Consider the following 24,489-nt stretch of genomic DNA (forward strand, 5'->3'; position numbering starts at 1 on the left):
CAGTTTTAACTGTTCTGCCTGCGGCTATGGAACCCTAACCTGTTCACCGGACGTGCTACCTTGTCCCAGACCTGCTGTTTTCAACTCTCTAGAGACAGCAGGAGCGAAAGAGATACTCTGAATGATCGGCTATGAAAAGCCAACTGACATCTACTCCTGACGTGCTGACCTGTTGCACCCTCTACAACCAATGTGATTATTATTATATGACCTGGCTGGTCATCTATGAACATTTGAACATCTTGGCCATGTTCTGTTATAATCTCCAGAAGAGGACTGGCCACCCCTCGTAGCCTGGTTCCTCAATAGGTTTCTTCCTAAGTTCTAGGCACTTTTTCTTAGCCACCGTGCTTCTACACCTGCATTGCTTGCTGTTTGGATCTTAGGCTTGGTTTCTGTACAGCACTTTGTGACATCAGCTGATGTAAGAAGGGCTTTATAAATAAAGTTGATTGATTGAAGCTACTGATCTCAGATCGACAGTTTCCACTAGTTACCACAAAGTCAAAATGGACTATATCAAGATTCTTGAAGAAAAAAAATAGTTTTTTAAATGTATTTATTTAATGTTATGCATAAGGTTAGCAGTGTGGTTAAGGTTGGGGTTAGGTTGAAAAATCACATTTTAAGAAGAGAAATTGTAAAAAAAAATAAAATAGGCCTGGTTTATGACTTTCTGGTTGTGGTATCTACTGACGACCAGCTCGAGGCGAGAGAAATTGACCGCCACCTTTTGTGTTTTGGTAAGGGCTAAGAGGGACGTCACGCACCCAACATCCCTCAGCCAATCACCCAAATTGAAATTAATCACATATGGTGTGTTCAAGACAACTTGGAATTCTGAAAAATATGAGGTCAAGTCATGACTTCAGGGATATTCAGGTCGGAAAGTTGGAGATCTAGAAAGAGACCCGAGATCGCGAGTTGGAATTCCGAGTAGTTTTCTCAGTCAAGGATAGTTTTTTTCCCCGAGGACTCAGTTGTCTTGAACACGCAGAAGTCGGAAATCGGACGTTTCCGAGTTCTCAGTTGTTCTGAACGTGGCATTTGCCTCCGGGTATTCGACGGAAATACATTTCGTCTAAAATTGGATCCTTGGGATGTCCCAACTCTAACGCCACCCCATTGAAGTTGACATTTAAAATTGTACAGGTATGGGTTAAGGTTAGGGTTATGTAAGGGTTGTGGTTAGGCTTATGGTAGGGGTTATAGTCAGAATTAGAGTTTAGGGTAGTGACGTCCCAAGGATCCCATATAGCATTAATGGGCGGGGCGTGGCTGTGAGATTCCTCAGAGGGCAGTCCGTTTGAAACGAGGCGACAGTAGGAACTAAAAGCTGATATTTTCCAGTCCTGAACCGACAACGGTCCTCTAAAAACAACTTCAGGTAGGTTGCTGAACGATTTAATTCAGTTTAGATATATGCTATGTTATTCAATTAATTAAAATAAGTGTTTATGTCTGACGACCGAGCCGAGTTTCGGATGAAAATATTAAACAATGTGGTTGTAAATATAGGTTTGTAAAATCTATCTTAATCACTTCCAATGCAGTATTCTGTAGTTTGGTCAACATAAATTCACTTTTACGTCGGTATCAATTCACATGATATTGTTTTTAAGACAGAGTAAATATTTAGCTCCGGGAAACGTCCCGTTTTAACTCAGTGATAAAGCCGCTTACCGACTATGTTACCTGTTCTAATGAGCGCGCGTTACGTGTGGTCGGTTTCAGAACCCTGGACAGCGCTGGGGCGCTCATTCTACAAACAGGCAACATCCCGACAAAAACAACACAGAAACGTTGAGAGAGATTTTAAAGTTTGTTTGTAGAAACGCTGTAAAAAAAGTTCAACTGTGTAATTTGTTTTGAAAAAACTCAGTGTTTTGTATTAAGAGGTCAGCATTGAAAGAGTAAGAGAGATGTTCTCCAATTGTGACATTCGCAAGCTAGACTTCATCATTTGTCACAGAAATGGGTCATTCAGTAGCCTAGACAAGGCAATACAGTAGCTCCGTAAGGTATTTCTCGGGGAAACAAATGTCAAGACGCTGTTTAAATGTAATTGGTAAGATGGTGAGATATTGCCATTGACCTTTTTTTTGGTAATCATTTAGGTTCAAATTGTAGGTTATATGGAGCGAAAGGTTAAGACAGTTTTGCTTGAGACACGTGGCTGTGTTATGTCAAGTATTTCTCAAGCCAAAGCGACTATGGCGATGTATCATGCTATTCGTGCCCACCTACAGCCTCTGCCAAAAGCTCATTCGCGTCGCTGGATGTGAACATGTGTCTCTTTCTTCGGTTCAAAGAGGTGTAGCTTAAACCACACATTAAAGTAGTCACAGTTCCGTCAGCCAACACAGGGATAAGACGTGATTATGATATAGCCTACCTAATACACTATGTGTAGGCAGAGTTCCCGGTGGGAGAGGAGCTGTGGGTGGGGTTGCCAGATTCGCTGCCAAGGGGATATCCCTCCTTCACACTTCTTAATAGCTTACATTGAGCCTCAAGGCCCAGTGCTTTAACCCCGGGAGTTCTGGGTATTTAGATTTGTATAAATGTGTCAGGGGAGACAACCTGCTCAATCTGAGGTAGAGATATCCACATTGAGGTAGAATACAACACAATATTTGCTTTGTTGGTCCATTTGCATGGATATGCTTTATTTATTGCTGTCATAGTACCCAACCTGACACACTGCCGAGCAACGCCCCCTGGAGCAAAGTGCCGTGCTCAAGGGTACAATGGGGGAAGGCAGTATATGGGATAAATAGGTAGGCAGATCAAAACGTATTTATTTCTGTATCAGTGACTGTGTGGTCTACCATTGGCCTGTATAGTGCTGCTGCTTTAATACACAAGATTCTATGTTATTCTCCAGGGTTTTGATCCGTGAAGATGAAGCCGGCATTCTTTGACCCAGTCAGACAAACAATTGGTGAAGGAAAGCTGCTCAAAGAGAGCTTCAGAGACTCACCCAGATCACATCTATTCAATGGGATAAGTTAGGATAATGATGTTGAAGCACTTGACTATCTTTGCACTATAGATCTAGTTGATTTGAAAGCAGGGTCTGGCAGACTGACGTTTATACTGTTCCCTCATGTCTTCCTGGGGTACAGTGTGTAGGCAGAACTTCAGTAGCCTGACATCCAAACTGATTTCCCAGTTGATTCGCTTCAATGATGAGTGTCTAGAACTTCACCAACTCACCTCGATCTCTCCCATTCACTGTTCTAACTCGGGATAATGAGACAGGAGCACTAGATTATCTCTGCTCTAGTTTGAATGGAAGCAGGGAATGTCTGACAGACACATTATTGAGATGCTGTGTAGGCTACATAGCAGTATGTTGAAGTTGTTCACATGAGTAGTGTATTTACACGTGGAGTGTTGGTACTTTCCTTGTTGTCCCTGGCTTTGATAAGGGTTAGGGAGCCTGGGTTCGGCCAAGCAGGCTGACAACAGAACAGAACAGTAGGTGGCTTGGTGGCTGAGTTGGGCTATAAGGATCACTCACTAACACACGGAATGGAGTGGTTTTCCAAAGTGGTAGCCTAAGGGCTGGCTCCATGTAAAATATGACCTTATGAACAGATCTAGGATCAGCTTATTGTCCCCAAATACTAACCTTAACCATTGGTTGTCTTCCAACAACATGTGGGAGGAAACCGCACAATAGCCACATATGACCTTATGAACAGATCTAGGATCAGCTTATTGTCCCTAAATACTAACCTTAACCATTGGTTGTCTTCCAACAACATGTGGGAGGAAACCGCACAATAGCCACATATGACCTTATGAACAGATCTAGGATCAGCTTACAATAGCCGCTCTAACTGCAATGTGAATAATCTATATTCAGTAGTCTTTATCCCTGATAGGACTATAACCCCTTCTCCCCTAACCATGAATAGTCTATATTCAGTAGTCTATATCCCTGATAGGACTATAACCCCTTCTCCCCTAACCATGAATAGTCTATATTCAGTAGTCTATATCCCTGATAGGACTATAAAACCGTCTTCCCCAATCTGCATTGACTGCGCTCATAAATGCACTGCAACTCACATACCTCATGAATTTCATCACATACCTCAGGCATTTCATCACATACCTCGTGCATTTCCTCACATACCTCAGGCATTTCATCACATACCTCGTGCATTTCAACACATACCTCAGGCATTTCATCACATACCTCGGGCATTTCATCACATACCTCGTGCATTTCAACACATACCTCGTGCATTTCCTCACATACCTCAGGCATTTCATCACATACCTTGGGCATTCCCTCACATACCTCGGGCATTCCCTCACATACCTCGTGCATTTCCTCACATACCTTGTGCATTCCCTCACATACCTCGGGCATTCCCTCACATACCTCGTGCATTTCCTCACATACCTTGTGCATTTCCTCACATACCTCGGGCATTTCCTCACATACCTCGTGCATTTCCTCACATACCTCATGCATTTCATCACATACCTCGGGCATTTCATCACATACCTCGGGCATTTCATCAATACCTTGTGCATTTCCTCACATACCTCATGCATTTCATCACATACCTCGGGCATTTCATCACATACCTCGGGCATTTCATCATATACCTCGGGAATTTCATCACATACCTCGGGCATTTCATCAATACCTTGTGCATTTCCTCACAAACCTCGTGCATTTCCTCACAAACCTCGTGCATTTTCTCACATACCTCGTGCATTTCATCAATACCTCTTGCATTTCATCACATACCTCGGGCATTTCATCACATACCTCATGCATTTCATCACATACCTTGTGCATTTCATCACATCCTCTTCAGTCAAACAACCAATAATATTGTGCGCCTCTGGTTCTTTTCCTGTGTTTGGTCCGGACCTCGTTCTCACCTGCAGCGAACTGCACCACGGGACAAATTGAAATGGCTGTGCGTCATTTAGTGTGCACATCTGAGTATAAATGATGTTCACACCAGTCCAGACGAACCAAACTAAGGGGAGAAACGCACCAGAGTTCGGGGGGGGGGGGGGACAAGCATTTGGTGTGAAAGCCCCCTTAATTAGGTCTGTGGGGGGGTGTAGTTCAGGGGGAAGAGTCATCCACAAATTACTGTACACGGCAGAAGAGAGATGTTGTTGACTTCCACCTGCATGACAACTGATGACTAACAGTATATCAGAGTCAGGAGAATTATATCTGTTCTACTGTACTGATCATGTCTTCATAGCTCTCAAACTCAACTCTGGACCCGGAAGCCAGTTCCACTGCTTTTTTAAATTGTTCCCCTCTAATCAGGGACTGACTTAGACCAGGGACACCAGATGGGTGCCATAAATTATCAAGTAGAACAGAAAAGCAGCAGTAGTCCGGACTTCGTAGGGTAAGATTTGAAACCCTGTTGGGTTGTTGGGCTGTGGGCAGGTAGTTTAGCAGGTTAGAGCGTTGGCCCAGTAACCAAAAGGTCAGTGGTTCGAATACCTGAGCCGACAAGGATAAAAATCTGTCAATGTGCCCTTGAGTAAGGCACTTAACCATAATTTGCTCCATGGGTGCCATACTACTACGGCTGACCCTGTAAAACAACACATTTCACTGAGCCTATCCAGTATATGTGGCAATAAAACATTTAGTTTTTTTTTTTTTATTCAGTAAGAAATAGGTCAGAATAAATTCACATCCAAATGGCTTTGTGCAGACTAGTATGAAAGTATGAAAAACACAGTATGTTCATCATCTGAATTTACATTTTTACTAATGATTTTTCATTTAGAAAAATACTTGAACGGGAAAAAGGTACAGAATCTTGGGTCTTGCCAGTCATCATATTAAGAGTCAACATTCCCAATACTGGTCTATGAGGCATCATCTAACTACATTGATGCGAAGTTAGTAAACGTCAATACAGTGTTTGCATAATGATGAATACAAGTGTCCTGAAGCAGATACCACGCCGTTAGTACCCTTCTATGACACTGTATACATATCGGTTCTATGACGGTTCTATGGTTCTATGACACTGTATACATAGCGGTTCTATGACGGTTCTATGGTTCTATGACACTGTATACATATCGGTTCTATGACGGTTCTATGGTTCTATGACACTGTATACATAGCGGTTCTATGACGGTTCTGTGGTTCTATGACACTGTATACATATCGGTTCTATGACGGTTCTATGGTTCTATGACACTGTATACATAGCGGTTCTATGACAGTTCTATGGTTCTATGACACTGTATACATAGCGGTTCTATGACGGTTCTGTGGTTCTATGACACTGTATACATAGCGGTTCTATGACGGTTCTATGGTTCTATGACACTGTATACATAGCGGTTCTATGACAGTTCTATGGTTCTATGACACTGTATACATAGCGGTTCTATGACGGTTCTGTGGTTCTATGACACTGTATACATATCGGTTCTATGACGGTTCTATGGTTCTATGACACTGTATACATAGCGGTTCTATGACGGGTCTATGGTTCTATGACACTGTATACAGATCGTTTCTGAAACCTCTTGGAATCTGATCTGGGAATGCCTATTTGATCTGAATGAGAGTGCATATTTGCAGTAACCCGAACCCCCCCCCCCCCCCCCGACACACACGGATGCATGCACACACAAACACACACTCAGAAGTCACCTCAAAGCAAGGGCAAGCTGGGCATGGTGATACTGTCATCCATCAGAACTGTGGAGCCTGTCGGACTAACTAACTCACTAACTAACTAACATAGACACAACTGCCCCAGCCCAGACAGTGTTCCTAATGATTCCACCATCTGTGTGGGTGGGAGTTAAGGTGTCAGCATGCTAGCAGAACTCCGCTAAGTGTGCTCGTATACACCCTTAAAAAACCTTCACTTGAAAAACAAGAAAAAAGCGGCGACTAGTACTGTTTGCCCATTTTGAGACACCTTAGCCAACATACACTTCCTCAAAATAGTCAGAATGAATCTAAGATAACTCAAGAAATCTGTCAATTAATTTTGAAGTTTTTGCGAAGGAGATCTTAGTCCCACAATTTTACATCTAACTAATATGTTTTTTTTTATGAAAAATGAGTTGTCTCTCGATGAATGACAACAAAGACTTTATTGAAGAATCGAAGGTAGACGAAGGTAGCGTAGACATCGGCTCCGAACTTCGGCTTGCCTCCAGAAAAAAATCTTGTGTGCCTGAACAGCTGAAAAAACCCTCACCGAAGACCAAAACATCACGAAATGTCATCATCATAGATGCACAATCTCTTCCGAACTGATTCGGCTGGGAAGCTTTTAGACGCCTTTACAGTAGAGCAGAGGCACGGGGCACATCTGGGCACAGGAGTCCTGTCACTTTGAAGTCACCACAGAGCAAGGTATGTTTACAGCTCTGTGGAGGACGGGTATGTTTACAGCTCTGTGGAGGACGGATATGTTTACAGCGCTGTGGAGGATGGTTATGAACAACACACAGCTCTGTGGAGGATGGTTATGAACAACACAGCTCTGTGGAGGATGTGTATGAACAGCAACTCTGTGGAGGATGGATATGAACAACACACAGCTCTGTGGAGGATGCTTATGAACAACACACAGCTCTGTGGAGGATGTGTATGAACAGCAGCTCTGTGGAAGATGGGTATAATTAGAGTTGAGCTCTGTGGAGAATGACTATGTTTACAGCTCTGTGGAAGATAGGTATGTTTACAGCTCTGTGGAGGATGTGTACAGTGGCAAGAAAAAGTATGTGAACCCTTTGGAATTACCTGGATTTCTGCATAAATTGGTCATCAAATTTGATCTGATCTTCATCTAAGTCACAACAACAGACAAAAAATAGTGTGCTTAAACTAATAACACACAAATTATTGTATTTTTCTTGTCTATATTGAATACATCATTTAAACATTCACAGTGTAGGTTGAAAAATGTTTGTGAACCCCTAGGCTAATGACTTCTCCAAAAGCTAATTGGAGTCAGGAGCTAACCTGGAGTCCAATCAATGAGACGAGATTGGAGATGTTGGTTAGAGCTGAGCTGCCCTGCACTATAAAAAACACTCACTAAATTTGAGATTGCTATTCACAAGAAGCATTGCCTGATGTGAACCATGCCTCGAACAAAACAGATCTCAGAAGACCTAAGATTAAGAATTGTTGACTTAATAAAGCTGGAAAGGGTTACAAAAGTATCTCTAAAAGTCTTGATGTTCATCAGTCTACAGTAATACAAATGGTCTATAAATGGAGAAAGTTCAGCACTGTTGCTACTCTCCCTAGGAGTGGCCATCCCTCAAAATGACTGCAAGAGCCCAGAGGAGAATGTTCAATGAGGTTAAGAAGAATCTTAGAGTGTCAGCTGAAGACTTTCAGAAATCTCTGGAACATGGTAACATCTCTGTTGACTAGTCTACAATACGTAAAACCCTAAACAGGAATGGTGTTCATGGGAGGACACAATGGAAGAAGCCACTGCTGTCCAAAAAAACCCATTGCTGCACACCTGAAGTTTGCAAAAGTGCACCTGGATGTTCCACAGCGCTACTGGCAAAATATTCTGTGGACAAATGAAACTACATTTGAGTTGTTTGGAAGGAACACACAACACCATGTGTGGAGAAAAAAGGCACAACACACCAACATCAAAACCTCATCCCAATTGTAAAGAATGGTGGAGGGAGCATCATTTGGGGCTGCGTTGCTGCCTCAGGGCCTGGACAGCTTGCTATTGTCGACGCAAAAATGAATTCCAAAGTTTATCAAGACATTTTGCAGGAGAATGTTAGGCTATCTCTCCGCCAATTGAAGCTCAACAGAAGTTGATTGATGCAACAGGACAATGACCCAAAACACAGAAGTAAATCAACAACAGAATGACTTCAACAGAAGAAAATACACCTTCTGGAGTGGCCCAGTCAGAGTCCTGACCTCAAGAGAGCAGTTCACACCCTACATCCCAAGAATATTGCTGAACTGAAACAGTTTTGTAAAGAGGAATTGTCCAAAATTCCTCCTGACCGTTATGCAGGTCTGATCCGCAACTACAGAAAACGTTTGGTTGAGGTTATTGCTGCCAAAGGAGGGCCAACCAGTTATTAAATCCAAGGGTTCACATACTTTTTTCACCCTGCTCTGTGACTGTTTACACAGTGTGTTCAATAAAGACATGAAAACATATAATTGTTTGTGTGTTATTAGTTTAAGCAGACTGTGTTTGTCTGTTGTTGTGACCTAGATGAAGATAAGATCAAATTTTATGACGAATTTATGCAGAAATCCAGGTATTTAAAAAAGGTTCACATACTTTTTCTTGCCACTGTATGTTTACAGCTCTGTGGAGGATAGGTATGTTTACAGCTCTGTGGAGGATGGGTATATTTACAGCTCTGTGGAGGATGGGTATGTTTACAGCTCTGTGGAGGATAGGTATGTTTACAGCTCTGTGGAGGATGGGTATGAACAGCATAGGGGTCTGTGGAGGATGGGTATGAACAACATAGGGCTCTGTGGAGGATGGGTATGAACAGCATAGAGCTCTGTGGAGGATGGGTATGTTTACAGCTCTGTGGAGGATGGGTATGTTTACAGCTCTGTGGAGGATAGGTATGTTTACAGCTCTGTGGAGGATAGGTATGTTTACAGCTCTGTGGAGGATAGGTATGTTTACAGCTCTGTGGAGGATAGGTATGTTTACAGCTCTGTGGAGGATAGGTATGTTTACAGCTCTGTGGAGGATAGGTATGTTTACAGCTCTGTGGAGGATAGGTATGTTTACAGCTCTGTGGAGGATGGGTATATTTACAGCTCTGTGGAGGATGGATATGTTTACAGCTCTGTGGAGGATAGGTATGTTTACAGCTCTGTGGAGGATAGGTATGTTTACAGCTCTGTGGAGGATAGGTATGTTTACAGCTCTGTGGAGGATGGGTATATTTACAGCTCTGTGGAGGATAGGTATGTTTACAGCTCTGTGGAGGATAGGTATGTTTACAGCTCTGTGGAGGATAGGTATGTTTACAGCTCTGTGGAGGATAGGTATGTTTACAGCTCTGTGGAGGATAGGTATGTTTACAGCTCTTTTTTTTCTTTCTTTTTTTAAAATGTCACCTTTATATAACCAGGTAGGCTAGTTGAGAACAAGTTCTCATTTACAACTGCGACCTGGCCAAGATAAAGCATAGCAGTGTGAACAGACAACACAGAGTTACACATGGAGTAAACAATTAACAAGTCAATAACACAGTAGAAAAAAAAGGAGAGTCTATATACATTGTGTGCAAAAGGCATGAGGAGGTAGGCGAATAATTACAATTTTGCTGTGGAGGATAGGTATGTTTACAGCTCTGTTTACAGCTCTGTGGAGGATGGGTGTGAACAGCATAGAGCTCTGTGGAGGATGGGTATGAACAGCATAGAGTTATGTGGAGGATGGGTGTGAACAGCATAGAGCTCTGTGGAGGATGAGTATGAACAACATAGGGCTCTGTGGAGGATGGGTATGAACAACAGGGCTCTGTGGAGAATGAGTATGAACAACATAGAGCTCTGTGGATGATGGGTATGTTTACAGCTCTGTGGAGGATGGGTATGTTTACAGCTCTGTGGAGGATAGGTATGTTTACAGCTCCATGGAGGATGGGTATGAACAACATAGAGCTCTGTGGAGGATGGGTATGAACAGCAGAGCTCTGTGGAGGATGGGTATGAACAACATAGAGCTCTGTGGAGGATGGGTATGAACAACAGGGCTCTGTGGAGAATGAGTATGAACAACATAGAGCTCTGTGGATGATGGGTATGAACAACACAGGGTTCTGTGGAGGATGAGTATGAGCAACATAGGGCTCTGTGGAGGATGGGTACGTTTACAGCTCCATGGATGACGGGTATGAACAACATAGAGCTCTGTGGAGGATGGGTATGAACAGCAGAGCTCTGTGGAGGATGGGTATGAACAACATAGAGCTCTGTGGAGGATGGGTGTGAACAACATAGAGATCTGTGGAGGATGGGTGTGAACAGCATAGAGCTCTGTGGAGGGATGGGTGTGAACAACATAGAGCTCTGTGGAGGATGGGTGTGAACAACATAGAGCTCTGTGGAGGATGGGTAGGAACAGCATAGAGCTCTGTGGAGGGATGGGTGTGAACAACAGAGCTCTGTGGAGGGATGGGTGTGAACAACATAGAGCTCTGTGGAGGATGGGTGTGAACAACATAGAGCTCTGTGGAGGATGGGTGTGAACAGCAAAGGGCTCTGTGGAGGATGGGTATGTTTACAGCTCTGTGGAGGATAGGTATGTTTACAGCTCCATGGAGGATGGGTATGAACAACATAGAGCTCTGTGGAGGATGGGTATGAACAGCAGAGCTCTGTGGAGGATGGGTATGAACAACATAGAGCTCTGTGGAGGATGGGTATGAACAGCAGAGCTCTGTGGAGGATGGGTATGAACAACATAGAGCTCTGTGGAGGATGGGTATGAACAACAGGGCTCTGTGGAGAATGAGTATGAACAACATAGAGCTCTGTGGATGATGGGTATGAACAACACAGGGTTCTGTGGAGGATGAGTATGAGCAACATAGGGCTCTGTGGAGGATGGGTATGTTTACAGCTCCATGGATGACGGGTATGAACAACATAGAGCTCTGTGGAGGATGGGTATGAACAGCAGAGCTCTGTGGAGGATGGGTATGAACAACATAGAGCTCTGTGGAGGATGGGTGTGAACAACATAGAGATCTGTGGAGGATGGGTGTGAACAGCATAGAGCTCTGTGGAGGATGGGTGTGAACAACATAGAGCTCTGTGGAGGGATGGGTGTGAACAACATAGAGCTCTGTGGAGGATGGGTGTGAACAACATAGAGCTCTGTGGAGGATGGGTAGGAACAGCATAGAGCTCTGTGGAGGGATGGGTGTGAACAACAGAGCTCTGTGGAGGGATGGGTGTGAACAACATAGAGCTCTGTGGAGGATGGGTGTGAACAACATAGAGCTCTGTGGAGGATGGGTGTGAACAGCATAGGGCTCTGTGGAGGATAGGTATGTTTACAGCTCTGTGGAGGATGGGTATGAACAGCATAGGGCTCTGTGTAGGATGGGTATGAACAGCATAGAGCTCTGTGTAGGATGGGTATGAACAGCATAGAGCTCTGTGGAGGATGGGTGTGAACAGCATAGAGCTCTGTGTAGGATGGGTATGAACAGCATAGAGCTCTGTGGAGGATGGGTGTGAACAGCATAGAGCTCTGTGGAGGATGGGTATTTATTTATTTTTTATTTCACCTTTATTTAACTAGGTAGGCTAGTTGAGAACAAGTTCTCATTTACAACTGCAACCTGGCCAAGATAAAGCACAGCAGTTTGACACATACAACAACACAGAGTTACACATGGAATAAACAAACATAGTCAATAATACAGTAGAAAAAGTCTATATACAATCTGTGCAAATGAGGTAAGATAAGGGAGGTAAGGCAATAAATAGGCCATGGTGGCGAAGCAATTACAATACAGAAATTAAACACTGGAATGGTAGATGTGCAGAAGATAAATGTGCAAGTAGAGATACTGGGGTGCAAAGGAGCAAGATAAATAAATACAGTATGGGGATGAGGTAGTTGAATGGGCTATTTACATATGGGCTATGTACAGGTGCAGTGATCTGTGAGCTGCTCTGACAACTGGTGCTTAAAGCTAGTGAGGGAGATATGTGTCTCCAGCTTCAGTGATTTTTGCAGTTCGTTCCAGTCATTGGCAGCAGAGAACTGGAAGGAAAGGTGTCCAAAGTAGGAATTGGCTTTGGGGATGACCAGTGAGATATACCTGCTGGAGCGGGTGCTGCTATGGTGACCAGTGAGCTGAGATAAGGCGGGGCTTTACCTAGCAGAGACTTGTAGATGACCTGGAGCCAGTGGGTTTGGCGACGAGTAGCGAGGGCTAGCCATCGAGAGCATACATGTCGCAGTGGTGGGTAGTATATGGGGCTTTGGTGACAAAACGGATGGCACTGTGATAGACTGCATCCAGTTTGTTGAGTAGAGTGTTGGAGGCTATTTTGTAAATGACATCGCCGAAGTCGAGGATCAGTAGGATAGTCAGTTTTACCAGGGTATGTTTGGCAGCATGAGTGAAGGATGCTTTGTTGCGAAATAGGAAGCCAATTCTAGATTTAATTTTGGATTGGAGATGCTTAAGGTGAGTCTGGAAGGATAGTTTACAGTCTAACCAGACACCTAGGTATTTGTAGTTGTCCACATATTCTAAGTTAGAACCATCCAGAGTAGTGATGCTAGTCGGGCGGGATGGTGCAGGCAGGAGGAGGCTTGGGCGAGTTGCTATGGGGGGTGCATGGCTGTTGACCGGGGTAGGGGTAGCCAGGTGGAAAGCATGGCCAGCCATAGAAAAATGCTTATTTAAATTCTCAATTATAGTGGATTTATCGGGGGTGACCGTTTTTCCTAGCCTCAGTGCAGTGGGCAGCTGGGAGGAGGTGGACTTTACAGTATCCCAGAACTTAGTGCTACAGGAGGAACATTTCTGCTACATTTCTGCTACAGGAGGAACATTTCTGCTTGAAAAAGCCTTAGCTTTCCTAACTGCCTGTGTATATTGGTTCCTAACTTCCCTGAAAAGTTGCATATCGCGGGGGCTATTCGATGCTAATGCAGAACGCCACAGGATGTTTTTGTGCTGGTCAGGGGCAGACAGGTCTGGAGTGAACCAAGGGCTATATTTGTATGAACATTATGAGCAGAATAATGGCTAATGGCTTGTGTCAGGTTGTATAGATACATCTGGGAGGGAGGGAGATAAAAGAGTGTGCGTCTCTCAGGGCAGATGTGCATGTGCGCACGAATGTGTTTGCGAGTCTACGGTCTATGTGAGCCGTATGCATGAGCACTTTTCTGTGTGTGTGTGTGTGTGTGTGTGTGTGTGTGTGTGTGTGTGTGTGTGTGTGTACGTACAGTACATCGAGAGGGGAAGAAAAGGGAAGTGAATGAGGAGGGAGTCGCGGGTTAAGAGAGAGACAAAGAGACAGAGAGACTATGTGTTATGCAAGTGTGTGAGATGGGTGTTCTGTCTGCTATCTGCCTGGTAATGGTGCGGAGGCGTGGGGGTTGGTGGAGGGAGGGTGGGTGGGTGCTCTGCTTGGTAATGGTGCGGAGGCGTGGGGGTGGAGGGAGGGAGAGAAAGGGGGAGGGGCTGTGAACAGGCCTACTCCACTAGATTAATACTGTAGGTTTTATCCTCTCCGAATGGGACGCTCTGGCTTTAGTCCCATAATCCCCTCTGGGAAAGATGATTGCTTCGAATCTCCTGAATACTGCGTTGCCATCACAGGCCGTACCACTACCTGCATGCATGTACACACGCAAAATCACGCACATGCACACACTAACAGTTGTATAATGAGGAAAGTGGCATCACCGTGGTTAACATGTTTGATGAAGGCTGATTATATTCAGATATTGCCTCTGTGTCCGTTACTAATACAGACCCTAGCTGAAAGACCGTTTTCTGTAGAATCTCTGATTTCTGAGGAACTCTTCCCTGCTCTTCGGAGCAGGTTTCTGTTCCGATTTGCTTCAGTGTCTCAACAAGGATCCGTAATATTCCCATGATGTGAGCACTAGCAGTGGGTTACAGTATGTTACAGTGTGTTGGTGCTAGCAGTGGGTTACAGTATGTTAGCACTAGCAGTGGGTTACAGTGTGTTAGCACTAGCAGTGTGTTACAGTATGTTAGCACTAGCAGTGGGTTACAGTATGTTAGCACTAGCAGTGGGTTACAGTGTGTTGGTGCTAGCAGTGGGTTACAGTATGTTAGCACTAGCAGTGGGTTACAGTATGTTAGCACTAGCAGTGTCTTACAGTATGTTAGCACTAGCAGTGGGTTACAGTATGTTAGCACGAGCAGTGGGTTACAGTATGTTACAGTGTGTTGGTGCTAGCAGTGGGTTACAGTATGTTAGCACTAGCAGTGTGTTACAGTATGTTAGCACTAGCAGTGGGTTACAGTATGTTAGCACTAGCAGTGGGTTACAGTATGTGAGCACTAGCAGTGGGTTACAGTATGTGAGCACTAGCAGTGGGTTACAGTATGTTAGCACTAGCAGTGGGTTACAGTATGTTAGCACTAGCAGTGGGTTACAGTATGTGAGCACTAGCAGCGGGTTACAGTATGTGAGCACTAGCAGTGGGTTACAGTATGTTAGCACTAGCAGTGGGTTACAGTATGTGAGCACTAGCAGTGGGTTACAGTATGTGAGCACTAGCAGTGGGTTACAGTATGTGAGCACTAGCAGTGGGTTACAGTATGTTAGCACTAGCAGTGGGTTACAGTGTGTTGGTGCTAGCAGTGGGTTACAGTGTGTTGGCACTAGCAGTGGGTTACAGTGTGCTGGTGCTAGCAGTGTGTTAGCGCTAGCAGTGGGTTACAGTGTGTTACAGTGTGTTTGTGCTAGCAGTGGGTTACAGTGTGTTGGTGCCAGAAGTGGGTTACAGTGTGTTGGTGCTAGCAGAGGGTTACAGTGTGTTGGTGCTAGCAGTGGGTTACAGTGTGTTGGTGCTAGCAGTGGGTTACAGTGTGTTGGTGCTAGCAGTGGGTTACAGTGTGTTGGCACTAGCAGTGGGTTACAGTGTGCTGGTGCTAGCAGTGTGTTAGCGCTAGCAGTGGGTTACAGTGTGTTACAGTGTGTTTGTGCTAGCAGTGGGTTACAGTGTGTTGGTGCCAGAAGTGGGTTACAGTGTGTTGGTGCTAGCAGTGGGTTACAGTGTGTTAGCGCTAGCAGTGGGTTACAGTGTGTTACAATATGTTGGTGCTAGCAGTGGGTTACAGTGTGTTGGTGCTAGCAGTGGGTTACAGTGTGTTGGTGCTAGCAGTGGGTTACAGTGTGTTGGTGCTAGCAGTGGGTTACAGTGTGTTGGTGCTAGCAGTCGGTTACAGTGTGTTGGTGCTAGCAGTGGGTTACAGTGTGTTGGTGCTAGCAGTGGGTTACAGTGTTTTGGTGCTAGCAGTGGGTTACAGTGTGATGGTGCTAGCAGTGGGTTACAGTGGGTTGGTGCTAGCAGTGGATTACAGTGTGTTACAGTGTGTTGATACTAGCAGTGGATTACAGTATGTTGGCGCTAGCAGTGGGTTACAGTGTGTTGGCGCTAGCAGTGGGTTACAGTGTGTTGGTGCTAGCAGTGGGTTACAGTATGTTGGCGCTAGCTGTGGGTTACAGTGTGTTGGTGCTAGCAGTGGGTTACAGTGTGTTGGTGCTAGCAGTGAGTTACAGTGTGTTGGCACTAGCAGTGGGTTACAGTGTGCTGGTGCTAGCAGTGGGTTACAGTGTGTTGGTGCTAGCAGTGGGTTACAGTGTGTTGGTGCTAGCAGTGGGTTACAGTATGTTGGCGCTAGCAGTGGGTTACAGTGTGTTGGTGCTAGCAGTGGGTTACAGTGTGTTGGTGCTAGCAGGGTGTTACAGTGTGTTGGTGCTAGCAGGGTGTTACAGTGTGTTGGTGCTAGCAGGGTGTTACAGTGTGTTGGTGCTAGCAGGGTGTTACAGTGTGTTGGTGCTAGCAGGGTGTTACAGTGTGTTGGTGCTAGCAGGGTGTTACAGTGTGTTGTGAGTGTGTGAGTTGTGTCGTTTATCGGGGTGCGTTGTATTATGTTTCACGTGTGTACAGATGCACAATCTGTCAGGGTTACACACACACACACACACACACACACTAGTTCTGAAGAGGGTTAAACCAAGGCCTCATACCTTTTAAAGTGTTAATCAATTGTGTTATGATAAACTGTAAGGTCTCCTCTTCAGGAGACCTCTCTGTGTGTGTGTGTGTGTGTGTGTGTGTTATAAACTGTTTCTGAGTGTTCTGACCTTCAGACACTATCAGAAGGCATCTACATTCAGACTCCTCTTGTCTGGATCCCACCGTGGTTATCTGGTTTTCTGAGAACACAAGGCTGCCAAAGACCCGATGAAACCAGCCAGCTGTCAGAAGATGCTTATGCTCGTTCACCTTGTTATGACCCTATACTTGTGATGAAAGGTCAAGTTTTGGTCAAACCCACTTCTGAACTTTTAATTGCTGATAAGATGGTTACTTCTGTCAGGGGGAGGTCAGATGTATTAAAATGTTGTTGCCATGGAAACTCACGCACAGAGGACTGGGAGAGACTGTATGAGTTATAGGATGTTACAAGATGTCTTAGACATTTTGCAGAACTTGGGGAGAACTATCATATATTGTTATACTGTACTCTGTATCAACTTCTGCCTACAATTGTATTACTAAAAGGAGTATTTTAATACTTAAACAAAGAGGCTGTGTTTCCTTTCCATTACTAATGTATGTTTGATAATTATATAGACCTGATCATTTGTTGAGGAAATTGACCAACAGATGCATGGTAATGATCCAAATCTACTGACTGTTGCCAGGAATCAATTACCCACCATTAAAGAGATTCTCTGGTACTTTTGTGTACTTTTTAGCCAGTAGTTCTGAAAGTAGCGCTCACGATCCAAAAGAGGTCCCCAGAAGTAGCATACTACGCATTGGCTAGAACTCAAATTGCTAGGGTGGGTGGCCCACGTGGGAGAAAATGTAGGGAAAATGGCGCCGCACAGCTGCCAGATTTCATGGCTAATTGCGGTAAAACAGTAATTTTACTCATAGATTATGCATGCATGAACTACACATTGACACGTCCAGCCCAATGCAGGAGGGCATTTGTGATGTCATCAGCCTCCATCTTGCCTGAGGATCAATAGAGAATAAAAGAGGAAAGGCCCCTCCCACTTGTGCCATGTCATGACTTACCTGGACTACTTATTGAGATTTGCCTTTTGTTAAGTAAACCATGTGTTATTAACTAAGGTGAAAAGGAGACTGGAGGGCCACTTTAAGTAGTCCAGGCTTCAGCCTTTTCACCACAACAGATCAATCCACAGCCAAAATCACAGCCAATCCACTCTATTCAATATGCATCGGGGAAGTTCGGCTTTACTGCTTGACTGAAATTTAAAGGTAATGTTACATCGTTAGCAGAGACAGCATTCACGGTAAATGCTGCATATGTCGGCTCAATCAGAAATTACCTTTCAATTGATACCACTTTACAGACTGAATAGATCCCTAATGAGTTTACCATCACACCTCACCACGTCAGTCAATGATCAGAGCGTCTGGTAAATGACTACAAGTCTCTAACCTCCCCATGGTGCCACCTGACAGTAAGTGAGAGAGAAAGAGAGAGAGGTCTGTTGGGTTTTATCTGCTTGCCGCCATTGTGTGGAAGCTGTCAGCACCTATTTCACGCTCTTAGAGCCTGGAATGGATTTCTGCGCTCCATCTTTGTCAGATTTCTTCAAATATTTAACAGTGGGGCCGGCTGGTTCAGAGAGGGGTTGGGCTGGGGTTAGGGTTAGGGGTAGGGCTGAAGAGGGCAGGGTTAGGGGTAGGGCTGGAGAGGGTAGAGCTGGAGAGGGTAGGGTTAGGGGTAGAGCTGGAGCAGGTCGGGGTAGGGGTGGGGGTAGGGGTGGGGGTAGGGGTGGGGCGGGTAGGGTTAGGGGTAGGGCTGGAGAGGGTAGAGCTGGAGAGGGTAGAGCTGGAGAGGGCAGGGTTAGGGGTAGGGCTGGAGAGGGTAGAGCTGGAGAGGGTAGAGCTGGAGAGGGCAGGGTTTGGGGTAGGGCTGGAGAGGGTAGGGTTAGGGGTCGGGCTGGAGAGGGTAGGGTTAGGGGTAGGGCTGGAGAGGTTAGAGCTGGAGCAGGTAGGGCTGGAGAGGTTAGAGCTGGAGCAGGTAGGGCTGGAGAGGGTAGGGTTAGGGGTAGGGCTGGAGAGGTTAGAGCTGGAGCAGGTATGGCTGGAGAGGGCAGGGTTTGGGGTAGGGCTGGAGAGGGCAGGGTTAGGGGTAGGGCTGGAGAGGGCAGGGTTAGGGGTAGGGCTGGAGAGGGCCGGGTTAGGGGTAGGGCTGGAGAGGTTAGAGCTGGAGCAGGTAGGGCTGGAGAGGGCAGGGTTAGGGGTAGAGCTGCAGCAGGTAGGGCTGGAGAGGGCAGGGTTAGGGGTAGGGCTGGAGAGGGCAGGGTTAGGGGTAGGGCTGGAGAGGGTAGAGCTGGAGCAGGTAGGGCTGGAGAGGGCAGGGTTAGGGGTAGGGCTGGAGCGGGCCGGGTTAGGGGTCGGGCTGGGGCGGGTAGAGCTGGAGCAGGTAGGGCTGGAGAGGGCAGGGTTAGGGGTAGGGCTGGAGAGGTTAGAGCTGGAGCAGGTAGGGCTGGAGCGGGCCGGGTTAGGGGTAGGGCTGGAGCGGGCCGGGTTAGGGGTCGGGCTGGGGCGGGTAGAGCTGCAGCAGGTAGGGCTGGAGAGGGCAGGGTTAGGGGTAGGGCTGGAGAGGTTAGAGCTGGAGCAGGTAGGGCTGGAGCGGGCCAGGTTAGGGGTAGGGCTGGAGCGGGCCGGGTTAGGGGTAGTGCTGGAGAGGTTAGAGCTGGAGCAGGTAGGGCTGGAGAGGGCAGGGTTAGGGGCAGGGCTGGAGAGGTTAGAGCTGGAGCAGGTAGGGCTGGAGCGGGCCGGGTTAGGGGTAGGGCTGGAGAGGGAAGGGTTAGGGGTAGGGCTGGAGAGGGCAGGGTTAGGGGTAGGGCTGGAGAGGGTAGAGCTGGAGCAGGTAGGGCTGGAGAGGGCAGGGTTAGGGGTAGGGCTGGAGAGGGCAGGGTTAGGGGTAGGGCTGGAGAGGGTAGAGCTGGAGCAGGTAGGGCTGGAGAGGGCAGGGTTAGGGGTAGAGCTGGAGAGGGCAGGGTTAGGGGTAGGGCTGGAGTGGGCAGGGTTAGGGGTGGGGCTGGAGAGGGCAGGGTTAGGGGTAGGGCTGGAGAGGTTAGAGCTGGAGCAGGTAGGGCTGGAGAGGGCAGGGTTAGGGGTAGGGCTGGAGTGGGCAGGGTTAGGGGTAGGGTTGAAGAGGGCAGGGTTAGGGGTAGGGCTGGAGAGGGCAGGGTTAGGGGTAGGGCTGGAGCAGGTAGGGCTGGAGAGGGTAGGGTTAGGGGTAGGGCTGGAGAGGGCAGGGTTAGGGGTAGGGCTGGAGAGGGCAGGGTTAGGGGTAGGGCTGGAGCGGGCAGGGTTAGGGGTAGGGCTGGAGAGGGTAGGGTTAGGGGTAGGGCTGGAGAGGGTAGAGCTGGAGAGGGTAGGGTTAGGGGTAGAGCTGGAGCAGGTCGGGGTAGGGGTGGGGGTAGGGGTGGGGGTAGGGGTGGGGCGGGTAGGGTTAGGGGTAGGGCTGGAGAGGGTAGAGCTGGAGAGGGTAGAGCTGGAGAGGGCAGGGTTAGGGGTAGGGCTGGAGAGGGTAGAGCTGGAGAGGGTAGAGCTGGAGAGGGCAGGGTTTGGGGTAGGGCTGGAGAGGGTAGGGTTAGGGGTCGGGCTGGAGAGGGTAGGGTTAGGGGTAGGGCTGGAGAGGTTAGAGCTGGAGCAGGTAGGGCTGGAGAGGTTAGAGCTGGAGCAGGTAGGGCTGGAGAGGGTAGGGTTAGGGGTAGGGCTGGAGAGGTTAGAGCTGGAGCAGGTATGGCTGGAGAGGGCAGGGTTTGGGGTAGGGCTGGAGAGGGCAGGGTTAGGGGTAGGGCTGGAGAGGGCAGGGTTAGGGGTAGGGCTGGAGAGGGCAGGGTTAGGGGTCGGGCTGGGGAGGGTAGAGCTGGAGCAGGTAGGGCTGGAGAGGGCCGGGTTAGGGGTAGGGCTGGAGAGGTTAGAGCTGGAGCAGGTAGGGCTGGAGAGGGCAGGGTTAGGGGTAGAGCTGGAGCAGGTAGGGCTGGAGAGGGCAGGGTTAGGGGTAGGGCTGGAGCGGGCCGGGTTAGGGGTCGGGCTGGGGCGGGTAGAGCTGGAGCAGGTAGGGCTGGAGAGGGCAGGGTTAGGGGTAGGGCTGGAGAGGTTAGAGCTGGAGCAGGTAGGGCTGGAGCGGGCCGGGTTAGGGGTAGGGCTGGAGCGGGCCGGGTTAGGGGTCGGGCTGGGGCGGGTAGAGCTGCAGCAGGTAGGGCTGGAGAGGGCAGGGTTAGGGGTAGGGCTGGAGAGGTTAGAGCTGGAGCAGGTAGGGCTGGAGCGGGCCAGGTTAGGGGTAGGGCTGGAGCGGGCCGGGTTAGGGGTAGTGCTGGAGAGGTTAGAGCTGGAGCAGGTAGGGCTGGAGAGGGCAGGGTTAGGGGCAGGGCTGGAGAGGTTAGAGCTGGAGCAGGTAGGGCTGGAGCGGGCCGGGTTAGGGGTAGGGCTGGAGAGGGAAGGGTTAGGGGTAGGGCTGGAGAGGGCAGGGTTAGGGGTAGGGCTGGAGAGGGTAGAGCTGGAGCAGGTAGGGCTGGAGAGGGCAGGGTTAGGGGTAGGGCTGGAGAGGGCAGGGTTAGGGGTAGGGCTGGAGAGGGTAGAGCTGGAGCAGGTAGGGCTGGAGAGGGCAGGGTTAGGGGTAGAGCTGCAGCAGGTAGGGCTGGAGAGGGCAGGGTTAGGGGTAGGGCTGGAGAGGGCAGGGTTAGGGGTAGGGCTGGAGAGGGTAGAGCTGGAGCAGGTAGGGCTGGAGAGGGCAGGGTTAGGGGTAGGGCTGGAGCGGGCCGGGTTAGGGGTCGGGCTGGGGCGGGTAGAGCTGGAGCAGGTAGGGCTGGAGAGGGCAGGGTTAGGGGTAGGGCTGGAGAGGTTAGAGCTGGAGCAGGTAGGGCTGGAGCGGGCCGGGTTAGGGGTAGGGCTGGAGCGGGCCGGGTTAGGGGTCGGGCTGGGGCGGGTAGAGCTGCAGCAGGTAGGGCTGGAGAGGGCAGGGTTAGGGGTAGGGCTGGAGAGGTTAGAGCTGGAGCAGGTAGGGCTGGAGCGGGCCAGGTTAGGGGTAGGGCTGGAGCGGGCCGGGTTAGGGGTAGTGCTGGAGAGGTTAGAGCTGGAGCAGGTAGGGCTGGAGAGGGCAGGGTTAGGGGCAGGGCTGGAGAGGTTAGAGCTGGAGCAGGTAGGGCTGGAGCGGGCCGGGTTAGGGGTAGGGCTGGAGAGGGAAGGGTTAGGGGTAGGGCTGGAGAGGGCAGGGTTAGGGGTAGGGCTGGAGAGGGTAGAGCTGGAGCAGGTAGGGCTGGAGAGGGCAGGGTTAGGGGTAGGGCTGGAGAGGGCAGGGTTAGGGGTAGGGCTGGAGAGGGTAGAGCTGGAGCAGGTAGGGCTGGAGAGGGCAGGGTTAGGGGTAGAGCTGGAGAGGGCAGGGTTAGGGGTAGGGCTGGAGTGGGCAGGGTTAGGGGTGGGGCTGGAGAGGGCAGGGTTAGGGGTAGGGCTGGAGAGGTTAGAGCTGGAGCAGGTAGGGCTGGAGAGGGCAGGGTTAGGGGTAGGGCTGGAGTGGGCAGGGTTAGGGGTAGGGTTGAAGAGGGCAGGGTTAGGGGTAGGGCTGGAGAGGGCAGGGTTAGGGGTAGGGCTGGAGCAGGTAGGGCTGGAGAGGGTAGGGTTAGGGGTAGGGCTGGAGAGGGCAGGGTTAGGGGTAGGGCTGGAGAGGGCAGGGTTAGGGGTAGGGCTGGAGCGGGCAGGGTTAGGGGTAGGGCTGGAGAGGGTAGGGCTGGAGCAGGTAGGGCTGGAGAGGGTAGGGTTAGGGGTAGGGCTGGAGCGTGCAGGGTTAAGAGTAGGGCTGGAGAGGGCAGGGTTAGGGGTAGGCTGGAGAGGGCAGGGTTAGGGGTAGGGATGGAGAGGGCAGGGTTAGGGGTAGGGCTGGAGAGGGTAGGGCTGGAGCAGGTAGGGCTGGAGAGGGTAGGGTTAGGGGTAGGGCTGGAGAGGGCAGGGTTAGGGGTAGGGCTGGAGAGGGCAGTGTTAGGGGTAGGGCTGGAGAGGGCAGGGTTAGGGGTAGGGCTGGAGAGGGAAGGGTTAGGGGTTAGAGGTAGGGCTGGAGAGGGCATGGTTATGGGTAGGGCTGGAGAGGGCAGGGTTAGGGGTAGGGCTGGAGAGGGCAGGGTTAGGGGTAGGGCTGGAGAGGGTAGAGCTGTAGCAGGTAGGGCTGGAGAGGGCAGGGTTAGGGGTAGGGCTGGAGAGGCTAGGGTTAGGGGTAGGTCTGGAGAGGGCAGGGTTAGGGGTAGGGCTGGAGAGGGCAGGGTTAGGGGTAGGGCTGGAGAGGGCAGGGTTAGGGGTAGGGCTGGAGAGGGTAGGGTTAGGGGTAGGGCTGGAGAGGGCAGGGTTAGGGGTAGGGCTGGAGAGGGTAGAGCTGGAGCAGGTAGGGCTGGAGAGGGTAGGGTTAGGGGTAGGGCTGGAGAGAGCAGGGTTAGGGGTAGGGCTGGAGAGGGTAGAGCTGAAGCAGGTAGGGCTGGAGAGGGCAGGGTTAGGGGTAGGGCTAGAGAGGGCAGGGTTAGGGGTAGGGCTGGAGAGGGCAGGGTTAGGGGTCGGGCTGGAGCGGGCAGGGTTAGGGGTAGGGCTGGAGAGGGCAGGGTTAGGGGTAGGGCTGGAGAGAGTAGAGCTGGAGCAGGTAGGGCTGGAGAGGGCAGGGTTAGGGGTAGGGCTGGAGAGTGCAGGGTTAGGGGTAGGGCTGGAGAGGGCAGGGTTTGGGGTAGGGCTGGAGAGGGTAGGGTTAGGGGTAGGGCTGGAGAGGGCAGGGTTAGGGGTAGGGCTGGAGAGGGCAGGGTTAGGGGTAGGGCTTAAGAGGGCAGGGTTAGGGGTAGGGCTGGAGAGGGTAGGGTTAGGGTTAGGGCTGGAGAGGGCAGGGTTAGGGGTAGGGCTGGAGAGGGTAGAGCTGGAGCAGGTAGGGCTGGAGAGGGCAGGGTTAGGGGTAGGGCTAGAGAGGGCAGGGTTAGGGGTAGGGCTGGAGAGGGCAGGGTTAGGGGTAGGGCTGGAGCGGGCAGGGTTAGGGTTAGGGCTGGAGAGGGCAGGGTTAGGGGTAGGGCTGGAGAGAGTAGAGCTGGAGCAGGTAGGGCTGGAGAGGGCAGGGTTAGGGGTAGGGCTGGAGAGGGCAGGGTTAGGGGTAGGGCTGGAGAGGGCAGGGTTTGGGGTAGGGCTGGAGAGGGTAGGGTTAGGGGTAGGGCTGGAGAGGGCAGGGTTAGGGGTAGGGCTGGAGAGGGCAGGGTTTGGGGTAGGGCTGGAGAGGGTAGGGTTAGGGGTAGGGCTGGAGAGGGCAGGGTTAGGGGTAGGGCTGAGTAGCGTTGTGTTCGGGTTCTCTCTCTCATCTTAAGTGTCTGGAGGCCCACAAACAGGACTGTCTCGGGGAGAGGCGCAAAATCAAACATTGGAAGGCATCAGAGTCACAGAATAGCAAGGCGTCGTGGCCTAAATACAGTGGCCTACATACAGTGGAATACAGTAGAAGTCAATGCTCCCAGTTTTTTGTATAAGTAAGATGACGCCGATATAGCAGCTCTGTTTCTAGCTCGTAAGCAACTTTTTCAGTATTTTGTTTTTTTGTGTGTTATTTCTTACATTTTTAGCCCAGAACGTATTTTATGTTATTACATACAGGACAGCCAGAAATAACTTTTGGATATCAAAGTGGTGGTAACTCACCAGCATTACGACTAAGAATACAACTTTC

At 49.3% G+C, this 24,489-nt stretch overlaps 1 protein-coding gene across 2 annotated transcripts in view; it reads left to right on the top strand.

The window, feature by feature from the left end:
• Positions 1-1,019: 1,019 nt before the first annotated feature.
• Positions 1,020-24,489, top strand: part of snap25b (synaptosome associated protein 25b) — a 107,153-nt gene continuing 83,683 nt past the window's right edge. Inside the window, exon 1 of one of the 2 annotated variants that reach the window (XM_036955261.2) lies at positions 1,020-1,387. The gene's annotated coding sequence lies outside the window, so the exon portion shown is untranslated. The remainder of the gene's footprint in view (positions 1,388-24,489) is intronic. The other variant, XM_090211611.1, reaches the window with a different exon arrangement.

Source organism: Oncorhynchus mykiss, chromosome 19, assembly GCF_057628025.1.
Source record: "Oncorhynchus mykiss isolate SJ-2025 chromosome 19, ASM5762802v1, whole genome shotgun sequence".
Lineage (NCBI taxonomy): Eukaryota > Metazoa > Chordata > Actinopteri > Salmoniformes > Salmonidae > Oncorhynchus > Oncorhynchus mykiss.